Source organism: Lonchura striata, chromosome 1A, assembly GCF_050655825.1.
Source record: "Lonchura striata isolate lonStrDom1 chromosome 1A, ASM5065582v1, whole genome shotgun sequence".
Classification (NCBI taxonomy): domain Eukaryota; kingdom Metazoa; phylum Chordata; class Aves; order Passeriformes; family Estrildidae; genus Lonchura; species Lonchura striata.
Window position 1 is genome coordinate 27,036,077 of NC_140741.1, and position 13,349 is coordinate 27,049,425.

Here is a 13,349-nt window from a genome sequence, read left to right on the forward strand (position 1 = left end):
AAGCACAGGCTGTCAGCACCAAGAGGCCCAGGCTGCAGCCATGCTGGCATTGTGTGCTGCAGAGAGCAGTCATTGCTCCGTGTTGTACCAAGATGGGGGGCTGCAACCTTCTGAATGCCACTGCCAGCCAGTGCCCATGCTGACTTGACAGTCCACTGAGACCTGAGAGCTGTTCCTCTTTTATGCAAGCCTTTGGGAACCGGTACTGCTTCCCTTTCCCACTGCTGGACCTGCTTTATTACAGAACTTTGCCTACACTTGGAGAATTTAAAATTTAATTGAGTTTTTCATAGTAATGACATTTCCTTGCACATGCTCCATTGAGCCTCTGTTTTTTCACAGCTTATGTAACAGTGAGCAGATGGGAAGGCAGGTAACAGCATGCAGCCACTGCTGGATCCAGCTAAGGGTTGCTCTCCTTCCCTGGGTGGATGCACATCAGCAGAGAGGGGATTTGCCAAAGCCCAGCACTGCTCATGACTTTGCTGCAAGTGGCAGGCTCATACAGGCACTGAGAGAGGTGGGCTCTGGTATGGAGCTGGGAAGGATGGATCTGAATCAGCATCCGGGAGAAGCAGCTCTCTGCATGCCTTGTGGGAGCAGAGTTTGGGGTGACACTGCTTGTCCGGCAGGTGCAAGGTCTGGGAGGACAGTGGCCATACCAACTCTCCCCCAGTTGCTGACTGAGGCAGCGGGAGGGAATTTGAAGAAATCCCTAATGTAGATGAAGCCCTTGGGGATGAAACTGGAGTGTGTACAGACACTAAAGCTACCTTTATTTTAATCATTGACAGCTTAAAATAAGAACTCTTTAATTAGAAACATTCCCTTAATTGAATTGTAATCAAGCTTTTAGTGCTGGCTAGCCATGTGATCTATTAACACCCACCTCTCTCCAAGTATTGCCTAGTTACACCTCTTCTCATGGAATATTTTTTATTAGGGAGCCTGGGCCAGGGGATGTTGATTTTGGCTATGCATGTAGCAGCCAGTACTGTAGGGACCCTGTCTCCATCAGGGATGTCATTGCTCCAGTACTGCAACAAGTATCTTCTGCCCCAGTGTCTGAAAAAGGAAGTTGTTATATATGACAAAAGCAGCAGGATCCCAACTAGAGAGAGGCCAGCCAGGGTTGGGTTGGACAGGGAATAAATTCAAGGGACAAGCAGAATCCATGCTGACAAACTCTGCTGGGCCTTTTCCGTTCCTCACAGTGATCAAAGTGGTGGGTACCTGCAGCACCTTTTCTCCTCTGTGTACCTGTCCAACGAGGAATGTCCTCTCAGGTTAGCATTGTGTTAGGCACCAACCAAGGTACACTAAGGCTCTGTTCAGGCAGCAGCACCTGGAAGGCTGTCTAACCCCCCAGAGCCAGTGATGAGACAAAGCTCACACATTCAAAACAACATTCCTGGATGAGGCCCCAGGAGGCCTCACCTTGTCCCAGTTTGCCTGGAAGGGATCTTTGGGTACAAGAGCATGGAAGGGAATCCAAGCCCCTCAGCTCAGCAACTGGGGCCCTGCACCCAGGACACCTTCACAGGATTCAGACATGGTCAAAGCACCCCTAGATGCTACAGGGAGTGCTGCTGCTGAAGGCAGACAAGCAGAAGATGGGTTACATTTGGCTGCTGTCCTGTTCACATGCAAAGGTCCTTGGGCTGTCCCCAGTGCTCTCATTGCAGCGCTGCAGAGGGAGCCCACAGCAACGTGTCCTGAGCAGATGCTTGTGGGCTGGTGTATCCAAGGGGGCTACACCTCACCGGGCACACAGCCAGCCTCTCCACTGCCCATGATGTCACTCCTCAGGTAGGAAAAGAAAAGAAGGGTTAGAGTTCTGCTGCTTATTCACAGTGTCACGGCTGGGTGGGTGGCCTTCCAGAGTCACAGTATACGATATTCATAGCACCTAGTAAAACTCATGGGAAAGCTGAGCTCCAGTGACCTAGCAGAGCTCAGAGAACTGCCAGGTCACATTTGGCAGCTCTGCCTGATCAACAAAGAGCAGAATCCCATTTCACCCACTCTGTAGAGAAGGATAAACTGCTTTGAAGACCAAGGTCAGTTTGCCACAGAGACACTTGCATGTGCTCAGGAAGTGTGAGCAATCAGGGAAAGAGCAGACAAAACTTTGACACTGTGCTGAGGTTCTACTTCTGCAAGGCCAGTGTAAGTAAGAAGAGATGAGAAGCGAGGACAAACACATTTCCACCTGCCATTCAAGAGCAAAGGTACCTGAGCAGGAAGGTACCTGTGGCTTGACACGTCCAACAGGGCTGCCAGAGTTCTTCAAAGCATTGACTCACAGCTTATTCAGAATGTGCAGCCCCCACTCCAAAAACAGTGATCGATATTCACAGAGCCTCTTTTACACAACATACACCTAGTTTCTCAGGACATTACGAACACTAATAGATTTGCCTTTTCAAAACTCATGCTGAGCGACATAGCAGCATTTTAGGGAAGATCCAGCATTCCTGGAGGGAAGGTCAAAGGCAGCCTGCAAGGTGGGGATGCTGATCTGAGCACTTTACCAGAGCACTCTGCAGTTTAAAGCATTTTCTAGAGTCAGGTGCAAGTCCCCCTTCACATGCAGCAGGGAGCAATAAATACTCCTGCAAATGAGACATCAGGATCCCAGGATAGCACAAGGCTAAAAACAAAGCAAAATGCCAAAATAAATAAAACATAGCTAATAGCTGCCTCTGAAAAGATTGCTGTGAGTGACTCGCTCAGCATCAGGTAGGAAATCCGCAGCAAGGGCAAGGATCCAGGCCAGCACACAACTGCCTCAGCAATGAGTCACCCTTTTCTCTTCACACTTTTGGAAAAAAAAAAAAAAGAACACAACAACAGAAAGATGATGCTGAGTCCCTCCGAAGAGCCTTCTTTGTGACACAGCCCAGACTCATCCAGAACACCATCTAACCTGTGTGCTACAGGTGTCCTGTGGAAAATAAATCCATGGCCACATAATTAAAGACTCGACCGTAATTCATATGCACGAGGACATTGAAGGGCAGCTGTACAGCCTTGGTGCTGACATTTCTCAGTGATGAGAAATGTGTATTCTGATATAACAGCGAGCAGCAATTGCCTGTTGTCCTCAACAAGGAGCAGGATTGGCAAGAGGTGACATGTGCTGTCGGGTCGCATTTGGGGTAACAGCGCAGGAACATTAAGACCTGGGGGAAGACTTGGGAAAAGACCCTTGTTTGGACACTGGAGAAGTCTCCAGTCCCAGAAACACAAGCTGATACGGCTGTAATATGGCAGTAGCCCCTTTCTCAAATGACCCAGGACTTCCCTGCAGCTTGTGCTCTCATCTGCCTCCCAATTTCATTTGCTGTTCCCCAGATTTTTGGTTCTTTCCCTTGAGTGTCATTCATTCTGTATTCAAATTAGGGAGTTTTATCCACCAGGCTTCCCAGAAGGCGAAAGAGAGGTGGCTAAGAGCTCAGGGCAGAGGAAAGCACTGAGAGATGCAAACGGTGCATGACACATAACAGCAGCTCTAGAACGGAGAGCCCTCCCAGTTTCCCCCTGCAGTGCTCCGCCCTGGAAAAGCCCATATGTTGTCATAACAGCCTCAGAAACCAAAAGGGTTGGGCAGGTTAGCAAAGGTTGAAAAGCTTGTAGCTGTGACGCTGTGACAAATCTTCTTCCCATGTTTAACAAAACCATGTAATTTGTCCATGCTGGTGGGGGAGAACAGTAGTGCTTCATGGAGCTGGCAAAACACAGCCTCCATGACACAAAAACTTACGTCCTGCCCAAGGCCAAGCCCTTGCTTGAAAGCCCAGAAATTCCACAGTTTTTGTCCCTTGAGCTGTATATATATATAATCTAGCCCCGGAAAACTAGTGGTGGGTCCACATTTTCAAAATGTTCCCAATTCCAGCTGAGACAATCACTTCCTATGCAAAATTTCTGCTCCAGCAGTGAAACTTTGACAAAATATAAGCAAGTGAAAACAGGGTCTTGAGAGGGGAAGCATTGGCAACTTTAATAATAGGACCTGTTCCTGACCACACCTGTAATTAAGTGCATTTATTGCTTTTTTCCATATAGCCTTGCCTTTTTTATCCTCATGGTATTCCCATCCTCTGTCAGTTTGCAACTGGCTCTCTTTATTACACCCCTGCTGGCTTGCTTTGGTGAAAAAAAAAAAAAAAAAAAAAAAAAGAAGCAACAAAAAAGACAGAGCTAATGGGGAAAAGAAACTAAAAGGAATATTTCGGTGCACTCTCAGAGCTGTGTCAGGCCAGGGCAGATGTATCAGAGAACCACAAGGGAGGGCCAAGGTTCCCTGGGAGGAGCTGGACTCAGGGGCTGAATCAGCAGGATCTTACTTGAAGATGTGTAACCTCATCCTGCTCTCCTGCATGTTGAGTGCTCTCTGGCCACTGAGGCAGCTGAGTTCCTACAGGGTGGTGGGAGAACCTGGCCCAGCAGTCTGGGCAAAATGAAGGGCCACAGCGGAGGCACCATGTCAGCCTGAACAACCCAATCACCTTCTTTGATCAAAAGATTGGTCTTATGGGTGAGGAGAGAGTAGTGGAAATAATTTATTTCCAATTCAGCCAGGCTTTCAACACTGTCTCTTAATGTTCTGATATCCAAGTAAAAATGGTGTTGTCTCAATAAGTGGATAAGCAGATGGACACAAAAAATATTTGTCTGGTCAGGTACAGAGAGTAGTCAGTTGTTAATGGGTTGTATTCTACCTAGAGCCTGGTACCAAGTGGGATGCCTCAGGGGGCTCTCCTGGGACATCTCCTGTTTAACATGGTTATTGATGACCTGGAGAAGGTGATGGGATGCACTTCCACCAAGTCTCACTTTCAGGTGACACTTAATTGGAGGGGAAACAAGTCAACATGCCTGAGGGGATGTCAGAGGAAACGTAAGCAGGCTGGAGGGATGGGCCTGCAGGAACCCTGGGAGTTCAGCAAGGGCAAATGAGCGGCCTTGAACCTGGCAAGGAAGAGGCTCTGGCAATGATGTGGGCTGGGGACTTGATAGATGCAGAACAGCTGTGTGGGAAAGGACTTGTGAGTCTTGGTAAAATACAGAGCCAAGCTCTTCACAGTGGTGCTTCGTGGGAGGATGAGAGACAAGGAACATAAGTTTAAAGAAGAGAGGTCCAGCTTGAATACAAAGAAGACCTTTCTGTCCTCAAAGGCAGTCAAGTGTGGGAAAAAGTTGCCCAGAGAGGCTGTACAGTTTCCATCCTAGCAGTTTATAAGATCAAATAAAACTCCAAGCAACCTTATTTGACCTCTTTGCTGACCCTGCTTTGAGCAGGAAGTCAGACTAGAGCTGTCCTGGGGACTCTTTCACACTGAATTATCCTTCAATGCTCTGATGCCCAGAGCCCCACTTGTGTGTAGCATATGTCTGGTGAGTGCCAGGTGTGTCTGTGCTACACACATGTGTGTCCGTGGCAGCTGCAAGCCTGAATCCTGTGTGAAGGGTGCAGCTCAAGGGAGGCAAGGTATCCCAGAGATGTGATGGACAGCGGGTGAGGAGCACAGCACGGTTGGGGAGCACTAGCTCCCAACGCCTGTGACAATTGTGCTAGTTTTGTGCACCCCGGGGAACTTGCTGAGCATCAGAGGAGCAAAGTGGGCTGGCAAGGAGCCTGTGGGTGGGACCGTGTGTGTGTGTGTGTGCCAGGGGAGTGAACACGTAGCCGTAGAGGTGAAATGTGTGTGCAGCACACGCAGCAGGGCAGCGGGGAGCGGTGTCTGCGTGGGCTCGCTGTTCACAGCAGCACAAACCGGCCGTAGGTAAAAAGCCTCCCATGAATGAGCATCTCCCAGGCGGGCTCTGGGGCTGAGGGGATGGGACAGAACACAGGCGGTTATGAAAGCAGCTGGCCCAGTCACAATAATTCACGTACTGCTGTGGGAGGGACAAGAGAGATAAACAATGCGCTGGAAGGCGGGAGGACAGGGAGAATGGCTTAAAATGCGTCTTCCCGACATGCCCTGGTGGATTAGTTCAGCATCTCAGCCCAGCTCCTCTTTAATTCTTATGCAAGGGGTTTCTCTGGAAGGGACAGTCTGTCCTCGCCAGCTGAACACCAGGCACAGGGCGCCGATTAACAAAAGGCCATCTCACCACCCGTCCCACACAGCGAAGGACGAGAGGCAGCTGGGGCTCATTCCCTATGAGGACTGAGGTTGTGTATTTTTATTTCTGCCTCAGATCGTGCAATTGCTCATCAGGGACTGCAAGACTTGCAGGAGCCTCCTATTCACTTCCAGAAGGTGATGTTTAGTATCTGTAAGGCCACATGCAGGCTATTTTTGGAGCAGTTCTGAGGCCCAACAGCTCCCAGTTCCTACATCTGGATGTCTAGAGGCCAGGGGTGTCTGAGATGGGAATATGCACAGCACCTGGTCTGTCAGAACTACTGCTTGGAATTGTAGGCACTGGTACAAAGATGATGGGTGTTGTGCGTGTACCTAGGGAAGTGCAATGTCCTGGCAACAACTTTGCTGCGGCTGCGGACACAGGATAGGCAGAGACAGTCTAGGAACTTCTCCTGGCTCATTTACCACTTGAAATGTCCTTCTTTAGCTGTACAAACAGGTGACAGGTTAACCCCACAATGGAAGGTTAAATCTGTCCTTTGGCTACTGACTGCTTCATGATCTTGGGAAAGTCAGTTTGCCTTGCTGTCAGCTGCCTCTGTCCCCCTGTGCTTGCTTTCTCTCTGAGAACAGAAGCCATCCCTTCTCTTGTGACTGCAGCAACAAGCAAAATAGAGACACGGAGGACATGAGGACTCTGGAGGCTTCTCCATGGGACAAATCATCAAATATTTACAAGGAGTCAGAAAATCCCATGCTTTTCACAAATGGCTCTTACATTCTAACAGTTGACAATGCATTTTGAGCTCATGAGACCATCTGACTGCTGCAGGAGAGCTGTCTCAAACAGAGCAGCGGGGAACATGCAGCTCCATCTGGCCAGTACAGCTGTACCAACACACCTTGTACCTCCTCTGCAGCAAGCCCAGCTAGCTGCCCTCACCCTGACTTGCTTCCTCCACTGACCTCACGCTGCTCTGTCCCATCGGCACCTGCTGGCTTGCTGATCACTGCTGGCTCCTTGGACACTCCAGGTCACCCTGTTGTTTAGCCCTGCCACCCTGCAGCCAGTCACCCCATGTCTGCAGCTCTCTGCTCCAGAGCTGGTTTACACTGCAGCTCTTCCCTGCTTTTCCTACAGCCTCACACAACACTCGAGGGGGTCACATAAGTTTCTCTATTTAAGGCAGCCTCATTGCTAGTGAGCACAACGCTGTATCCCAGAAAACAAAGGCACATGCTGTAACCCAGCAGCCTGGAGCTCAAGGATGGCTCCACCCTGCTTGCATTAAATCAGATGATTCTGTGTGGTACCAAGTATTATGCTATAGGTCTGCATTGCCTGTCATGTGCATGCACCCACTCTCCTACAGATTCATGGTCTTATCCCTGAGAGAAGCATGTGGAGACTGCAGGTCATGTTATAACCACATTCAAAGTCTTCTCTAGAGTTCCTGTATCATCTTCCTCCTCTCTTCAGTAACCCAGAAGTGGTGTGCAGGCTGTTTCTGGGTGAGCACCTAATCACCTGGCAGGAGCAATTTCAAGCTCCGTATTCTCTTGCTCCTATACAGCTTCTGTAACAAGGCTTTGTGCTCCATAGGCCCTCAGCTGACTCTTCCAGTGACTGTACTGCTGGGACATTCAAACAACTCTATCAATGCACTGCAGCCAGGGACCAAATATTGCCAAGTCCCAGGTTTCAAGACTTGCTATTTCAAATCTGGGCCCAGCACCAAAATAATCTGGCTAATTTCAGAGACAAAAAAAAAAACTTTTAAAGCTCAAATATCTTGTGTCACACAGACTATTTCAGGATAGTGTTTGTGTCCATACTGAGTTTCTTCACAGACATAAGGGCAGTGGAATTGCATTGCTCCACTTTACCTCTTTCCAGGCTGACCTGACATGGACAGTGAGTCACTTGGGGTCCACATGCCCAGGCTGCCCAGGAAGCAGAGGCATTACCCACATTAAATTTTCCCTTTCTGGAGGGGATGCGATCAAAGGTAAGCATTATACTGGCAGCCCACTCACTGCTTTGCTGGTGTTGTTTTCCTTAGGACCTGGAAGAAGCTCAAGGCCAGAGTCTTCTTACGGTTTGCAAGCCAGGCTGTTGTTATCTATTGTCCCAAGTGGATTCAAAATGATTGTTGCCTGAAGAGATTTCAGGAAACAAGCCTTCTACTTGCCAGCCCTCATGCTGACAAGAGTATCACCTCCATGCAGCTTCACTGCCCCCGTCCCACCATCTGAGCATGCTGCCCTCGCGTCTATGTCATGGGAGAGGCAGGCTGGATATGTCCCATCAGAGGACTGAATAATAGGGGGGGAAAAGGGAGCAAACTTTATAAATTGAGCACATACAACCAGTCAGAGCTGAGAAACAACTGAAGGACAAGCAGACAGCAAGGCAGCAACCATAAGGACCTGACTCTCAACAAAGGCCATCTCTGCCTAACTTCCCAGAGCTGGCATAGCTTTGCAAATTTGTCCCCAACAAGAAATCAAAGTGGTAGCACATATCTGAGCTGTTTTCAGAGTCAGTGCCCACTCTGTGAAAGCAATGGCCTGGCTGTCAGGAGGGCTGAGCTTTATTGCAGCATTGGTGGTGGGTGCTGGTTCTCTCAGAATATACTTTTACTCCAGATCAAACATTTCCTCTCCCAAACCTCAATTGTGCCCCATGGCACTGCCTGGAGAGTCAGCCCCAGCCCAACCCCACAGTGTCCCACCAGCACTGGAGGAGCCTGGGGAATCAGGAGCTGCAAGGATGCTGGGATCTGTGTGGGCACAAGTCTTATGGGGAGCATCTGAGGGAGTCAGGGTTGTTTAGCCTGGAGCAAAGGAGGCTCTGGGGTGACCTTTTCACTCTCTACAGCTACCTGAAAGGAGGTTGTAGCAAGGGGAGTTGACCTTTCCTCCCAAATAACAAGCAATAGGACAAGAGAAAATGGCCTCAAGTTGCACCAGGGAAGGTTCAGTTTGGATATTAGGAAAATTTTTTTCACTGAAAGTGCTGCCAAGCACTGGAGCAGGCTTTCCAGGGAAGTGGAGAGGTCAGCATCCCCAGAAGTGTTTAAAATACGTGTAGATATGATGCTTAGGGATGCGGTTTAGTAGCGGACGTGGCAGTGCTGGGCTCAGGGCTGCACTCGGTGACCTCAGAGGTCTTTTCCAGCCTAGGAGGTTCTGTGGCTCCGGGACGCGCGGGCTGCCAGCCTTGCTTTCATCTCTAGATGGTGCTCTGAGGCCGGCGGTAGCCGCGCTGCCCGTCTCGCCGCGCCGCGTCCCGCCGGGCTGGCGGGGCAGGACCCGCCTTGCGGACCGCGGCAGGAGGAGAAGCCCGTGCAGCCCTTCCGAGGGCTGGCTCCGCCTCAGCTCCCGCCGGTGTGGCACGCCGGCCGCGGGGTCCCGTGTGGCGGGCAGCTGCGAGCGGAGACCGGCTCGCCGGCTTCCCCATCCCTCTGCTGTCCCCTCTGTCTGCGCCAGCGAGGCTGCCCCCGCTGCCCGACACCGCCCCACGTTCTCGGCATCCCAGCAGCCTGCATTCCCTGCTCTCCCTCCTGCGCATGCAGCAGCAGCCCATCCCAGCTTTCCGGATTTAGCGGCCCTGCGGGCTTTTCCAATAGTGATGCTCCATTAGGGCCCAGCTCTGCTCTTACCACGGGCAGTGCCAAAGACCCATTGACTTCGCGGGGGCAAGCCCTTAATGGCCTGGGAAGGTAAGACTTTTTTTTTTTTTTTTTTTTTTTTTCCGACACTTAAAACCACGGCCACTTAATATTGCCGGTCCAAAAGAGCTGCAAGAGGTCCTCCTGCAAAGGCAAAGAGCTATTCAAGTTCAAAGAACACAGAGGAGGCATTCTTGCAGAGGTCATGAGCCTGTGCACAGCTGCTGTGGCAGTGCCATGTACCCTATCCACTTCTGGGCAAAACTTGGACAAAACCGAGCTGTTTGAAATCTAACATGTTTGTTCAGAAGCAAAGACATTTTCAGCACCATTTCCTAATCATGGAAATCCAAACCTATTTTTTCCTCAATTGAGATTATTGTTGTGTTTCTTAAAAATATTTTTAGTTGCAGTGTGTATCAAAATGTTTTGCTGAGCAAGTTTTGTGTGAGTTGAAAGGTGCCAATGATGATTTCTTTTTAAAAGGGTTATCCAAAAGTGTCACCAAAAATAAAACATGAAACAAGTTTCTCAAGTGTCATTTCAAACAACAACATTCATTTGAGAGCTGGCAAGAGTGACAAGAGCGTGGTTAGTTGTCATGGGATAGAGGATCTGAACCAGTGCCTGGATCTTATTCATAGGGAAAAAGTCCTTCCTCTCCCCATTATCTTTCTGGTATTTGAATAGCTTTCAATAACGAGCCAAGTAAGATGTTCAGAAGTAAGACAGGAAAGAAATATAGATTGTGGTTGAATGAACAAAGAAGCAGTGTCTTCCTCCTGAAAAGCAAGCTGCCAGTCCCTCGTGATTGGAGGCAGGTCTTAGGGAAGTAGTCCCTCCATGAGATCCCGGAGGAGGGAAGGATCCCAGGGACATCATGCCCTCTCAAGCATTAAACGTATCTTCTCTGGAGAGCACAGTGCAAGGAGGTATCACCTACCTGATCTCCACACACTGTGTGCAAAAGGTAAAATACCTGGTATGTTTACAGTTTTGCATGGCCTGGACAGCTGATTTGCAGAATCCTTAAAAATGTCAAGCCTCCTCTGAAGCAGTTTTCCAGGATGGATTCTCCCAGTGGCTTTTCACAGTCTGGATAAAGGAGTCCTCAGCATATGCAGAGAGGCACTTGTTGAGACGCTGCTGTGTGGCATTTTTGTGAATGTGCTTAGGTGTTTATGGGATGCAGTTGTGGTGTAGGATGCATTTTGCCCTCACGTGTGGCATGCATATGTGGGCACCTGCAGTATGTACTTGGGCACGAGTCCTCTGGGATTCCAGTGTGCAGGTGCAGAAGCACCTGTGCAGAAGGATGTCCTGCTGCTGTGTATCAGCAAACCCTGTGGGCACATGTGCAGCTTGCAGGAACTGACACTGGAGTGGCTGCACCATGTTGTTGGAGGGGCTGTGTGTGGCTCCAGCAGCACAGCTGTACGAGGAGTGTCTGATAGGCAGACACTTGCCCACCACCTCTGTTTTCCTGCACTGGCTGTTTTTCTCCTTCCCCCTGCCACCTCCCCTCAACCCCCTTCTCTCTCCCCTCTCTAATGATCTGACAGCACTGAAAGCTTTCTTGCAATTTTATTATGAACAGCAGGGATTTAGCTGGGAATTGTCCAATGCCTCACTGTCTTCTCCACTGTGATGCCAAACATGACATGAAAACATCCAGCAGGTTCAGACATACGGAGGGGGCTGGAACCAGTATGGCTGAATGATGCTTGTTCCCTCAGACTGATTGCAATCTTGTCCCATTTTTCCCACAAGAGGCCCCCAGGCAGTGCCGACCTGTGTGCTGCCCCAGCCACTCCAGCTGTGCGTGCCCTGGTGCACCGCCCTTGCCTGGCATCTCTGCACACTCGCTCCTTGGTGACTGAAGAGTCACCCAAGAGCTAAGGGGACACTTCATCCCCACCAAGCACTGCCACCCGCCTCCAGAGGATGCTGTATGTCAGTGAGGGGGTGCTCAGCCATGAGGGTTCCCCCTCTCCTGGAGGCCACCACCCCAGCCTGTGTCCTGAATGCCCGTGTCCTCGCACGCAAAGTCCTTCCCTCTCGGTCCATTAGTTTCTTTCCATGGCCAGTGGCAGGCACACAACTCTGAAAGCTGTATTAAAAGCCAGGTCAATACCAGCCCCTGCTTATTCCCCCAGGGGAAAATAAGTAAATAATGAAAGGAGGGAGTGACTTCATTTCCTAAATCAGCAAACTCTCGAATTTAGTGCTGAGAGAGGCACCCCAATTCCCAAGTCAGTAGCATTAGAGCTCTGAGGAGAGGCAGCTCTGCCTCAGCACCAGCAGAACCAGGAGAGATGGAGGCCACTCAAAATCTATTGAATCCATCATTTCAGTGAAGGCTTTGAGGCAAACTGCTCTGGCAGATGGGCTCTGGAGCTGAGGATCACTACAGGAGTGACGTAGAGGCTGAGGTACTTAATGCCTCTTTTGCCTCAGTCTTTAACAGTGACACAAGTTGTCCTCAGGGTACTCAGTCCTCCGAGCTGGAAGACAGGGACAGGGAACACAAGTGAAGTCCCATAAAGCATGGGGGAATGCTCAATGACCTCCCACGCCACTTAGACACTCTGTGGGGCTGGATGGGATCCACCCAAGAACACTGAGAAAGCTGGCAGAAGAGCTCACCAAGCTGCTTTCCATCATTTATCAGCAGTCCTGGCTAGCCAGAGAGATCCCGGTGACTGGAGGTTAGCCAGTGTGACACCCACCTACAAAAAGGGCTGGAAGGAGAATCTGGGGAACTACAGGCACGTCAACCTGACCTCAGTGCCAGGAAAGGTCATGGAGCAATTCACCTTGCCATCATACAGAACATGTGGCACAACCCAGGAATCAGGCCCAGCCAGCATGGGTTTGGGAAAGTCAAGTCCTGCTTGACCAGCCTGATCTCCTTCTATGACAAAGTGACCTGCTTAGTGGATGAGGGCAAGGCTGTGGATGATGCCCACCTGCACTTCAGTAAAGCCTTTGGCACTGTCTCCCAAAGCATTTATCCTGGAGAGATTGTCTGCCTGGAGAAATGGAATGGGTGCACCATTCATTGGTTAGAAAACTGGCTCCATTGCTGGGCCCAGAGAGTGTTGGGGAATGGAATTATTCTGGTGAATGGAATTATTCCAGTGAATGGAGCAAACCCAGGCAGGACAGCTGTTCTCCCACAAAACCTACATCCTAGGATGAGAAATGACCATGTCTGGACCTAGACATATCTTGTGAGTCTATTCGTGCTCTTTCTCAAATGCACTTCCATATAACCTCACTTTATCTTCCTCTTTTCCCCTTCCTTCTTCACCATCTGCCTGCTGTGTCTGCTTCTTCCTCTCAGTCCTGCTATTTATTTCCTTTCCCTTCTGCTTCTTCCCATCTTTCTTTTCCTTCTTGAACCAATTCCAAGTTGATATTGAGATGCTTTTTTTCTGCGTTGTAGATCAGGGATTAGGTGGGACATAACTTCTTCAGCCATTTCCCACCACAGCACAGTTACTGGGTGCCCAGAGCAGCTTCCGGAACTTCCTGTTTGTTTTTCTGTCCTCATATCATCTGCAGTTTTAAA